Source organism: Heptranchias perlo, chromosome 10, assembly GCF_035084215.1.
Source record: "Heptranchias perlo isolate sHepPer1 chromosome 10, sHepPer1.hap1, whole genome shotgun sequence".
Lineage (NCBI taxonomy): Eukaryota > Metazoa > Chordata > Chondrichthyes > Hexanchiformes > Hexanchidae > Heptranchias > Heptranchias perlo.
In genome coordinates this window covers 53,542,340-53,554,584 of record NC_090334.1, presented here as the reverse complement: position 1 = coordinate 53,554,584, position 12,245 = coordinate 53,542,340, and the positions used below count along the sequence as shown (strand labels likewise).

The following is a 12,245-nucleotide window of genomic DNA, read 5'->3' as shown; positions in this document are numbered from 1 at the left end:
CACCTCACACCCACTTAAGGCTCATCCTCAACTTAACTTCACTTCCTGAGCACTTCCTCACCTCCCCATTTGTGACCCCACCACCACCACTCACCCCAATCCTGATGCAATGTGATGTATCTGTCTGATGGTCAGCCCCTCCCAAAGCAATGCATTCATCGGCTGACCACTTCACCATCACTCACTCACACGTCTGTATTTTCTCCCCTTCTAGAAGAGAGCGCAAAATGCACTCGAGGGGGCGTAGACTGGAGGGGGGCCACTACAAATAGCGGTCCTCAGAGTCGGAGGAGGCGGCCCTGGAGATCAGCCGCACCCTTGAGTGCCTGTCCCAGACTGGCACCTCACAAACATCTGGTGACATAACTTTAACATTCATCACACACATGAATTAATGTTAACAATGCTCGACATGTTGAAAACCTCCTCAGTATGCTCATCGCAATATGACACATCTGTAATGATGCTTAATATTACCTTCTGTTCTCTTACAGGCCCTTCAAGGACCGCAGTGACTGGAGAGGGCGATTCCTCAGAGGAGGTCCAGGCCTCTGAGGATGCACCGTCACAACTTAGCGAGCCATCCACCAGAGCAGATACTCACACCTTGGTGGGTCCTAGTCGTCAGTTAGTTGGGTTGGCACCTGGTGAGTCACCACACACAAGTAAGCACGAGCAGACACTGCTCTGTGGAGATTCCGCGTTGGTGGGCCCACTCCTCTCCAGGCTCTACTCAGCTGGACGCAGATGCTGAACCCCAGGGGCCATCCTTTAAAAAGGAGAATGAAAGAGGTACAGCAGCACATTTGCAAGGTACTGGAACAGGTGCCACGCACACTGTCCACATCAGCGCAGAGGATGGAGGAGTCCATCTCCTGCATTAGTGGAATGATGGCACAGGTAAGTGAGGAACAGTCTGAGACAGTGTTGCAGGTAAGTGCAGGAATGTATGCAATGGAGAGAAGGCTAGCCTCCACTGAGCTTCAAGAACGACTCACAAATGAGTCTATTCAGGCCCTGACAACGGCCGTTCGGACTCACGCTGAACAACATTCTGCAGTCTTAAACAGGCAGACAGAAATTTTACAACTGGGCTTACAAGGCATCACACATGTCCTCCAAACTGTTCTCTAGAAGGGTGGTAGGACTGATATGGGCCTGGCCCAAGAGAGGGATGATGGCGAAATGGGACATGGAAGTGGGGACATCACTCAAAACACTTCCACGTCTCACCCGTTGCCCCCCTCTCAACTAGTACCCGCAACGCTGCCTCATCTTCAGGTGACCGAGTCTGCCCCTGCACAGGTGCAGGTGGAGCAGTCTTTGGCGGGGCCCTCACGGCTCCAAAACCCAGAGGATGTAGGCTGAAAGCATCTAAGCAGTCAGGGCATGAACATGAGCAACCTGCCTCTACCTCTGCTGCAGCCACAGGGGATGCACCACGTAGAAGTAGTAGGAAGAGAAAGGCTAAGGTTTTGTGATCACAAACGGGTGTGTACAAGGAAGTTTGACAGACTGTCATGTTTATCAAAAACCAAATATAAATGAAAAATTCACATTAAATGTCATCATTCTCACCACTACTGCCGCGTCTTGCCCATTCTTGATGTGGAGATGCCGGTGATGGACTGGGGTGGACAAATGTAAGGAGTCGCACAACACCAGGTTATAGTCAAACAGCTTTATTTGAAATCACAAGCTTTCGGAGCTTTGCTCCTTCGTCAGGTGAAGAGAAGAGTTGCATAAAGGCACAGCATATATAGTCAGAGAACAATGCCTGGTGATTACAGATAATCTTTCTAACTGCCCTTTATCACACCTCGGCAGAGAGATAATCACAGCAATCAAAGGAGTGTTCAAACAGGTTAGTCAGGGAAACATTACATCCAAAAATACTGAGGTGGGCTCACCAGGGGTCAAATGTAGCAGATGCTGGGGTTTGTATTAAAAACAGATAACTTTTTTTTGCTGGAAATCGCAGCAGGTCTGGCCACATCTGTGTATGGATTGCTGTGATTATCTCTCTGCCGAGGTGTGATAAAGGGCAGTTAGAAAGATTATCTGTAATCACCAGGCATTGTTCTCCGACTATATATGCTGTGCCTTTATGCAACTCTTCACTTCACCTGACGAAGGAGCAAAGCTCCGAAAGCTTGTGATTTCAAATAAAGCTGTTGGACTATAACCTGGTGTTGTGCGACTCCTTACATTTGCCCATTCTTAACTGCCTTTTGTAATAACGCCCTTTCACGTGCTTCATCATGAAAGGCGAGACTTGATGCCAACCAGTGGGTGTATATGTAGTTGTAGAGCTGTTTCGTACAGGGTGGGGGGTCGGCGCTGCTCTTTCCAGGTGATCTGAGGACTGGACTATTCTCACTTTGTGCAGGTCCCTGTGGCGCACCTCTGTGTTGTGGAGCTGCAAGTGGCGGAAGTGCATGCTGTGCCTGCCACTGATGGTGCTGTTCCTCCTCCTCAGATGTAGTGGTGTCAGTTTGAGGGAGGGGTCGAAAAGTTGGTAAATGTGTAAACAGGACAATTCTGAGTGGAAACCAAGAATTTCAAGGCTAAACACAAAGGTCTCCCAGCCAAAAGTTTGTCTGAGAGCACTGAGTGCCCTGATGCAATAACCTCACCTTTTATCCCCATCTGTCAAACAGGGATTCAAATGTCCAAATGGCTGCCTGTCTGAAACCCGACTACTTTCCCATGGCAGGTTTCACACACCACGGGAAACATGTCGAGGCAGCGATAAGATCACTTGCCTTCATTCTTAATTGGACTTATGGACATTTCAAGTACTTTAAGTACTAGATTTACTGCTTTAAGTATCGTCCCAGACTTCAGTGTTCGGGAACGGTGCGTGCACACAGATGACTCTGGGTCATGCGCGTTTTTCAGTGGGTTGCAGCCGGGACTCCTGCCCGTTCCAAAAAAAAAATCCCGATTTTCTTTGCCCCCAACGCACCCTCACTTTCGTTTTAAAATCGTGCCTAATATCTCATTTCTAATGTGAGGGAGCACCTAGCCAATAGTCATCCTTCTGTTGTTAGATTTCAGCTTCATAGGTGACTTGATACTACTGATACCTTGATGTTAATGCCTCATTGCAGGAGAGTTAAACTTTCACTTATGAGATAAGTTTTGGGGAAGATACATTGTGGTCGGCTGTTAGGTAATAATACTTGCAATAGAAAACAAAAATGGGTTAGTTTCAAACTGAGGATGAAACACAAGGACACCTTGTATGTCCCTAGGTGAAACTAAAGAGTACAGGTAAGGTGAAGCCTTAATGGATAAAATTGGGGCGTTTATAGAAAAGTTTACCTTAAAGTTTTTTTCATTAGTTACAAAATGCTTTGTGAAGAAAATAGAGACAAGTATAAAAAACAACTAAGCATTACTAAAACCGATATTAGGAATGCTAAGGTTGCATTATGAAAAACCAAAGGGACAATTGTAGTAGTGATAACAAGGTTTTTTGTCAGTATTTTCGCAGGCAGAGAACAGAGAACTATATAATGATTCTTTGAATGGCTTACCAAAGCAGGTTATGTATGATGAGGATGATAAGCAAATGATTGATGGGTAAATAGACATGTTTTATTTGTTTTCATTTATGAAGATACATAGTCCCAGGATAGGCATTTAGCTAAAATTGCTTCAGTAGAAATGACCACGGACATAGTTTTAGCTAAGATTAATTGCTCTTAAAACCAATAGTGCTGCAGGAACTGATATCATTTATCCCAGAGTGCTTAGGGAAACAGAGACAGTCACACTGTGAGCCAATGGCTCATATTAAATAGCTCGTTTGTGTCCAGGTTGGTTTCTGAACAGTAGAAAATGGCCATTTGGGACCATTATTTAAGAAAAGGAACAAAACAGACCTGGCAATTATAGGCCTGAAAGAATGATATTGGTCATGGGCAAACTGTTAGGAAGCATTTTGCGCAATGCAATATATGATCATTTGGAGAATAAAGCAGCTTTGGGAAGCATGGGTCCTGTCTCACTACTATTTGAGTTCTTTGAGGAATGACCAGAATGGTGTATGAAAGTAGTTTGGTGGGGGTTGTGTAATTGGATTTCTAAAAAAACATTTGATAAAGTTCCTCATAAATGACCATTAGAAAAAAAAATTAGATCCCATGGAATATTGGACAGTTACAATGTCAGATTGGTAGTTGGTTGATATCACATAAAAACAGGATTGTTATTAATGGTGGTTCTCTGGGACCACTTACAAAAAGAAACCTTCACGGCTCTGCACTAAGTCCATTATTGCTAGCCATTTTCATTAATGATCTAGAATTTACTGCAACAGAGAACATAGCGATCGGTTGAAAACGACTTAGATAATTTGGATAAATGGGCCTGTGCATGGTAAATGTCATTTAATGAGATCAAATGCTGTGTCATGCACATTGGACTAGAAAACTCCAGGAATGTCTATACCATAAAGGATGACCCACTACAAAAGGGTCAAGAATGAGACTCGGGGGTACTAGTTGACTAAAGTACACAATCAATGCAAGGTTGCAACAGGGAAAGTGAATAGAGTTTTAGGTTACACTAGTGGGTCTCCCATTGTCCTGACTTTCCTTGAGTAAAGCAAAGTAAATTTCCTTTGGCGTGCTTTAGTGATGCTGTAGTTATAGCTATGGGGATCTGGAGCTCATGAAATCCCAACTAGTATTAGATGCTCAACTGTAAGTGAGACTCTGTGTTCCAGAATGCTGCTACCCAAATAAGGAGTGTGCGACATACATTGCAAATTTAACACATTGTAGATTACTCAGACCACTGAATACAAAATGAAGAGCAAAGGAAGGTGACCATGATGATACCAAACCTTACAGCTCTTGGTTATGAAGATAGGCTCCGAGTTAGGATTATTTAATTTGGAGAAGTGTAGACATAGAGGGTAGGATAGTTTTTTTTAAAAAGTAATGAAGACATTGGATACAGTCCAGTTAGATACACTATTTGAAATGAATAGGGACAGTAGGACCACAGGGTATTCCTGTAACATCCTTGGCAATAGTTAAGTTAGATGTGAGGAAGTATTAATTTTCATGCTGAGTTAACGCCTCCTGGACTAGTGGTGAATATGGAGTCGCTACAGTCCTTTAAAAGGGAATTTGGCAAGTACCCGATGGAAGAAGATATTGGTAGTTATAGGAGATAAATGGTTAGTTAGTTTGGATTGTGATGCAGCATGGCCAATTGCAGTCAACTCGAGTCTGGTCATTTGCATTAGGAATTGGGAGAGGAATTTCCCAGATGTTTTCCCTGAACAGCCACAGCCTTTATTTTCTGTTTTTGCCTCGCCCAACAGAAACCATTGCTGGGAGCGAGAGGATGGTGAACATGGCTACATCTTTTCTCTTCCATCTTTTCATATGTTCGTATTTCAATTCTATACAAACTGTTCAGTAATCATAATCCTGTTGCTACCTTCTGTCACTTCTATGGTAAATTTCACAATTTCAGTAACTATGCTTCAAAAGTAAATTCTTGATTATAAAGCACGTTGGGACTTCAAGAAAAAAAGGTCCCATATAAATACGAGTTCTTCATTTTTCTTTCTAGATGCTTAGCACAAATTCACTAGCCGTCAACGACAGTATTCAGGATACAATATTACAACCATATTGACAAGCTGAATGCTTGTATATGTGGTAAGCAGTTACTTCGGATAAATTACTTAATTGAAAGAATATAAAGCAAGAAATAAAGAAAGGCGATTCAACCTATCAGCGCTCTTCCTCTCCATTCCTATTGCCTACGTATAGTCTGGCCTGTTATGGACTCTACTACATTGATTTAATCTCCCAGGGAAAAGTTCGACAATAATGCTAGCCAGAAAGAAAAGGGATAACAAAGAGGGGAGAAGGAAAATGCACTTGGCTGTCCCCCAGGATCCAGGTGACTCACACAGCTTAATGCTTTTACATGTTTATGCTGTTAGCACAAGTGCATATCTCTGGCTTACGATGCCTCATGCACCTACAATTTGTCCAATGTTGACAGGTCTAGTTATCACTTCCTCTCTTAACCAGAGAATTATATGTGGTGTGGGGGAAGCAGTAAAAAGGAAGAGGAGAAGCCATAAAATAACTTCTTGAACAAAGAGGCATTTCCCTACATTAAAGTGGCATTATCGTCAACGTAATTAGAAGTTGGAAGGGTGAAAATGGGATCATGTGTGTGCTGCTGACATGTATAATTCTTTTCTATGGATTGTAAAGCCATATTAAGCGGATATATTTATAATGGTCCTTGATAGAAATAAACAATAACAAATGTTCTACTTTTAAAAACACGAGATCACATACCAAAATTATAAACAGGTAAGAGTTCACCAAAACTAGATGGTTATGTACAGTGTTTAAACCACAGAGTAAAAAACAGCAGAGAGAACATCCAAAAGCAAGCTGTGAAAATGAAACAAAAGGATTCATAATGAGGATTCAGTTTTCCCTTTAGTCCCTGTTTTAGCATAAGACTTTTTAAGGCCAAATGCTTATCATTGTCAATTTAATGCTGAAATGTCATGTTGAATTCTATCGATCTGTTTCACACTAATTGATCAATAACTTGGGATTATATGTTGGAACGCAAAGCCATGATGAAAGCTGGATACAAGAACAAAAGAAAAGTCAAAACTAAAAAGGCTATTTGGCAGTCGAAGCCAATCCGTGCAGTACCCCAACTCTCCACTTTTAGCATCTCAATGTAACCAAAACCACCAAAAAAAACAGATTAACTGATCATTTATCACACAGGTGGTACAGAATGGTAACCATGTATGATGTCATCACAGTTACAAGACTTCAAAATATACACTGTTGAAGTGGTGGGAGATGTTTTAACTTGATATGGTGTTACATAAATGTTTAAACTAGAGATTGTTGTTGTTTGAGTCTTTGGGGTTAAATGTTTGATACTAAAAGTTTCTGGGAGAATTTATCCCCGCTGGATTGTGCATGGCTTTGCTGTTTTTAGTCTTTCAATTTGCTCTCTTGCACATTAGGTCAAATCAATAAAAAGTGTGCAGCACTGATTCTCTAAATCAACCATGGACTGCAATCAGGAGGCAACTGAGCAAAAAGGAACAATGACATCAGGAGTACAATACAGTGCCCTCATTTGCTGACACAAATTAAATTGCTGGGGACTGAAAATGAAGTGTGAGAGCAATTGAGGGGTCAGATTAGGTACTTATTGATCCACATTGCTGGTGTGATGCATTAATGTTGCCCATGTGGAAAAGATGTTCAGAGAGAGGCTGACTGAGAAAGGGCCTGAAAGAGTTCTGGAAAAGCAATGCCAGCAGTTTACTCTCAAAATTGCTATTGAATTAAACTTTACTGGCTGATATGGCTAGTTTAGCCTTCTGAAATGACTCAGACAAGGCAAACAATTTAAGGGACTGATGGCCACGAGCAGAAGTGCCTGGTGTACCAGGCGTGGAAAGAGGTAGATTAAAGAAAGTAATACCAATCAGATACCATAGACATGCGTGACTCTAATGCAGGACCCTCACAATGCATGGTCTAGGGGCCACCAAAATCCCAGCAAACTGCCAGTGAAACCTGCAGCCAGCCAACACACATGGGGACTACTTTGGAAGAGTGCTAAGTCTCCACTGTCATATTCACAATTTTTTCAGGGGAATGTTATGGAGAATGCAGCAGGTGACAACAATTCTGAAAATGGAAGAGAAGTTGTCTCTTATCAGTCCAGACATGTGCAGAGCTGCTACAAGACACCAATCATATGTCTGATAATTCTGGTTTTAGCATGAGATTCATTGCTCCTGCAATTTGCTTCTTTGGATGGTGCAAGAGTGTCAGCAGCCAAGGCTTTGTGGGTAGCTTTAGTCTCTCTAGTGCCATCCTTCCACTCTTCATTATCCTTCAAAAAAATAGTATAAATGACAGCTTTAAAATGAAGGCAATGAAAGCTTCCAATAATGCAGGCACTGACCTATGTAATTCTAGTCATATATCATGACAACATTGAGATTTAAAAAAAGACTTTTTCAGGTCATATAGGGCCCAGCATTGTGCACAGGGGCCTGGATGGCAACATAGAGTGTGGGAAAGCCAGCAGTTGTCGAGAATTGTGTTGCCCCCTCACGTTGCTGTCTTTGAAGGACCGGCTGAAGAATGCATTTGTGACTTCCTCAATACATCTGTGGACAGCAATCTGGCTGATATTGCAGATGCTCTCCACACTAGCTTGGAAGGAGCCCAATGAATAAGTGAGGGCTACACTCAGTTTGATAACCACTGGGAGTGTCGTACCAATGTTACATGTTGTACGAAGGTCCTCCTGAGGGCACAACATTGACAGTTTTCCTGCAAGATCTTGGCCTCCTTAGGCACATTTATACTTTCATTAGTTGCACCTAGTACAGAATACCTGCTGTGCAGTGGAACAATGGTACTTGACTACACCCCATAGGCTTCTTGATATCAAGGGTAGTCCTTTCCTGTTCTTACTGAGCGTACTCTGCCACGTCCAGTGCCAGTGTAGTACTGAATGCTGTCTTGATATGGCAGAAAAATCTAGAATGAGGAAAGAAAAGTTGAATCTACACATCTAAGTTAAAACTCCAGCTTTCTCAGTGCAGCATCTCCCTTAAAGCCTGTTCTCATTGTATAAGATTAGTGCACTGCACCAACGATGTGATGTGTTACACAGAAACGTGACAGAGACCCCAAGCACACTGCACTTTCACCCTCCAGCAATTTGCTCAGTGTCAGGAAATGTCCGGTAAACAAGGATTGTACCACACCCCTGACTTCACAGCCCCATATTGCTCAATGGCAATATCAGCTAAAGATTGGGTAGACTGAAGTCATCGTCTTCGGACCCCGCTGCAAACTCCAGACCCTTGCCACCGATTCCATTCACCACCCTGGCCAATGTCTCTGGTTCAACCAGACAGTTCGCAAATTCGGCGTTCTATTTCACTCAGTTGAACTTCCAACCCCATAGCCTCTCCATCACAAAGAACGCCTACTTTCACTTACGTAACATCGCACGTCTCCGCCCCTGCTTTTGTTGCTGAATCCATCACGCAGGCCTTTTGTCGCCTCCAGACTCGACCATTCCAATGCTCTCGTGGCCTCCCATCTTCCACTCTCCATCAATTTGAGCTCACCCAAAGCTTTGCTGCCCTTATTCTAACCCACACCAAGTCCCACTCATCTACAGGACTTGGCCTCAAAATCTGGGTTTAAACTCCAATGCAGTACTGAGGGAGTCCTGCATTATCATCTGAGACCCCCAACTGCTTGTTCAAATTAACGTTAAAAGATCCCATGACATTTTTCAAAGACGAGCAAGGAGATTTCTGTGGGTCCTGGCCAATATTCTACGCTCAACCATCAGCACCAAAAAAAGACAGATTAACTAATCAATCATTCATATCACTGCTGTCTCCAGGACATTGGTGTGGGAAAACCAGCTGCCACATATGCCTCTATAACAGTAACTACATTTTAAAAATTAATTAAAAGACATTTTCCGGAGGTATTATAAGGCACCATATTAATATGCACTACATAAATGTAATTCTCTCTTTTCTTTTTAATAGCAATCTGGACATGCACAAGACTTTCAGTACTCCTCTCAGCATGTGATTTACATGCTCCTATCTCCTCAGACCGATACTGCTCCGACTGTTAACTGTGTCCTAACTCCCACATGTTACGAACTGAGTTCTACTATCGCTGGCAGCCTTGTTTAGCTTGGGCATCAGCAACTTTCATTGTAAGTTCAAGACTATTTTGCTAATCACAAAGCAGCCCCACTGGCAGCTCTAAAAGAGTATTTCACACTCCAGGAGGCTGTCTGGGAACAAGTGTCAATCGGGAAAGAAAATGTGATACAACTTATAAATAAATCATAAACACAATTACTGACTTCTAAATTAAGCAGCAGTGCACTTCATTCTTTCTTTGCAACACAATTTGGAATCAGCTGCTTTTCTGTGTCTTAGAGTGTAGGTACAGTGGCAGACTTTTGTAATTCACTACAGCACATTACTTAAGGCTATCGTTATGATTTGGGCTACAATCCCGATATTCTTTACTCATGCTCACTGCACGTCAGCATCTATAGGCAAGCCTATGAAACAAAACTTGACCTTATGTGTGATATATTTGGAAAAGCATGCCACAAGACAAACAAATTGAGCTTCATGACGCTGTTATGCACCAAAAATCATGCAGGAAGTCACTTTGTACTCCTGATCTCTCCTACTAAGTGGAAAAGCACCATTGTAACAGACCATTTATTTCAAATTAACTTACAAATTGTCTTTTTTTTAAAAATTCGTTCATGGGACGTGGGCGTCCCTGGCAAGGCCAGCATTTATTGCCCAGCCCGAATTGCCCTCGAGGAGGTGGTGGTGAGCTGCCTTCTTGAACCGCTGCAGTCCGTATGGCGAAGGTTCTCCCACAGTGTTGTTAGGAAGGGAGTTCCAGGACTTTGACCCAGCGACGATGATGGAACGGCGATATATTTCCAAGTCGGGATGGTGTGTGACTTGGAGGGGAACGTGCATAGAACCATTGAAAAAATACAGCACAGAAGGGGGCCATTCGGCCCATCGTGTCTGCGCTGGCTCAAAGAACAACCAGGTGCCCATTCTAATCCCACCTTCCAGCACCCGGTCCGTAGCCCTGCAGCTTACAACACTTTAGGTGCAGGTCCAGGCACTTTTTAGAAGAGTTGAGGGTCCTTGCCTCTACCACCAATTCGGGCAGCGAATTCCATACACCCACCGCCCTCTGGGTAAAAAAATTTTTCCTCATGTCCCCTCCAATCCTTCTGCCAATCAGCTTAAATCTATGTCCTCAAGTTCTTGAACTCTCCACTAGGGGAACAGGTACTTCCTGTCTACTCTATCTGGGCCCCTCATAATTTTGTACACCTCAATCAAGTCTCCCTTCAGCCTCCTCTGCTCCAAGGAAAACAACCCCAGCCTATCCAATCTCTCCTCATAGCTGCAATTTTTAAGCCCTGGCAACATTCTTATAAATCTTCTCTGCACTCACTCCAGAGCAAATATGTCCTTCCTGTAATGTGGTTACCAGAACTGCGCACAATACACCAGCTGTGGCCTCACCAGCATTTTATACAGTTCCATCATTACATCCCTGCTTTTGCATTCTATACCTCGGCTAATAACGGACAGCATTCCGTATGCCTTGTTCACAACCTTATCTACCTGTACTGCCACCTTCAGGGACCTGTGCACATGCACTCCAAGGTCTCTCACTTCCTCTACCCCTCTCAATATATTCCCGTTTACTGTGTATTCCCTTTTACTGTTTGCCCTCCCTAAGTGCAGCACCTTACACTTCTCCGGGTTGAACTCCATTTGCCACTTATCTGCCCACTCCACCAACCCATTGATATCTTCTTGGAGTCTACAGCTATCCTCTCCACTATCAACTACACGGCCAATTTTTGTGTCGTCTGCAAATTTGCCAATCATGCCCCCTACATTCAAGTCCAAATCATTAATATATACCACAAACAGCAAGGGACCCAACACTGAGCCCTGTGGCACACCACTGGAAACGGATTTCCAGTTGCAAAGACCTCCATCGACTTTTACCCTTTGTTTCCTGTTACTGAGCCAATTTTGGATCCAATTCGCCACATTTCCCTGTATTCCATGGACTTTTACCTTTCTAACCAGTCTGCCATGTGGGACCTTGTCAAATGCCTTACTAAAATCCACGTAGACAACATCCACTGCACTACCCTCATCAATCCTCCTCGTCACTTCCTCAAGGAATTTAATCAGATTTCTAAGGCATGACCTTCCCTGAACAAATCCATGCTGACTATCCCTGATTAAACCATGCCTTTCCAAGTGACAGAATCAATACTGAGAGATAGGATAAACTAGTAGTTTGCCCACCACCAAGGTAAGACTGACCGGCCTATAATTGTTCGGACTTTCCCTCATACCCTTTTTAAACAATGGTACTACGTTTGCAGTCTTCCAGTCCTCCCGTACCTCCCCTGTATCTAGTGAGGATTGGAAGATGATCCTCAGAACATCCGTTATTTCCTCCCTGGCTTCCTTCAATAGCCTAGGAAACAATCCATCCGGCTCTGGTGACTTATCAACTTTCAAGGATTCCAGTCCCTCTAGTACTTCCTCTCTCATAATGTTTACCTTATCCAATATTTCACACCTCTCCTCTTTA

General features: G+C 43.2%; 1 protein-coding gene across 5 annotated transcripts in view; it reads right to left on the bottom strand.

The window, feature by feature from the left end:
* LOC137326565 (ena/VASP-like protein) overlaps window positions 1–12,245 on the bottom strand; it is a 239,954-nt gene that overhangs the window by 173,756 nt on the left and 53,953 nt on the right. Inside the window, exon 1 of one of the 5 annotated variants that reach the window (XM_067991789.1) lies at window positions 8,434–8,579. The exons of the other annotated variants lie outside the window; for them this stretch is intronic. The gene's annotated coding sequence lies outside the window, so the exon portion shown is untranslated. Of the gene's footprint in view, window positions 1–8,433; window positions 8,580–12,245 lie in introns of those variants that run through there. 5 annotated transcript variants of the gene reach the window in all.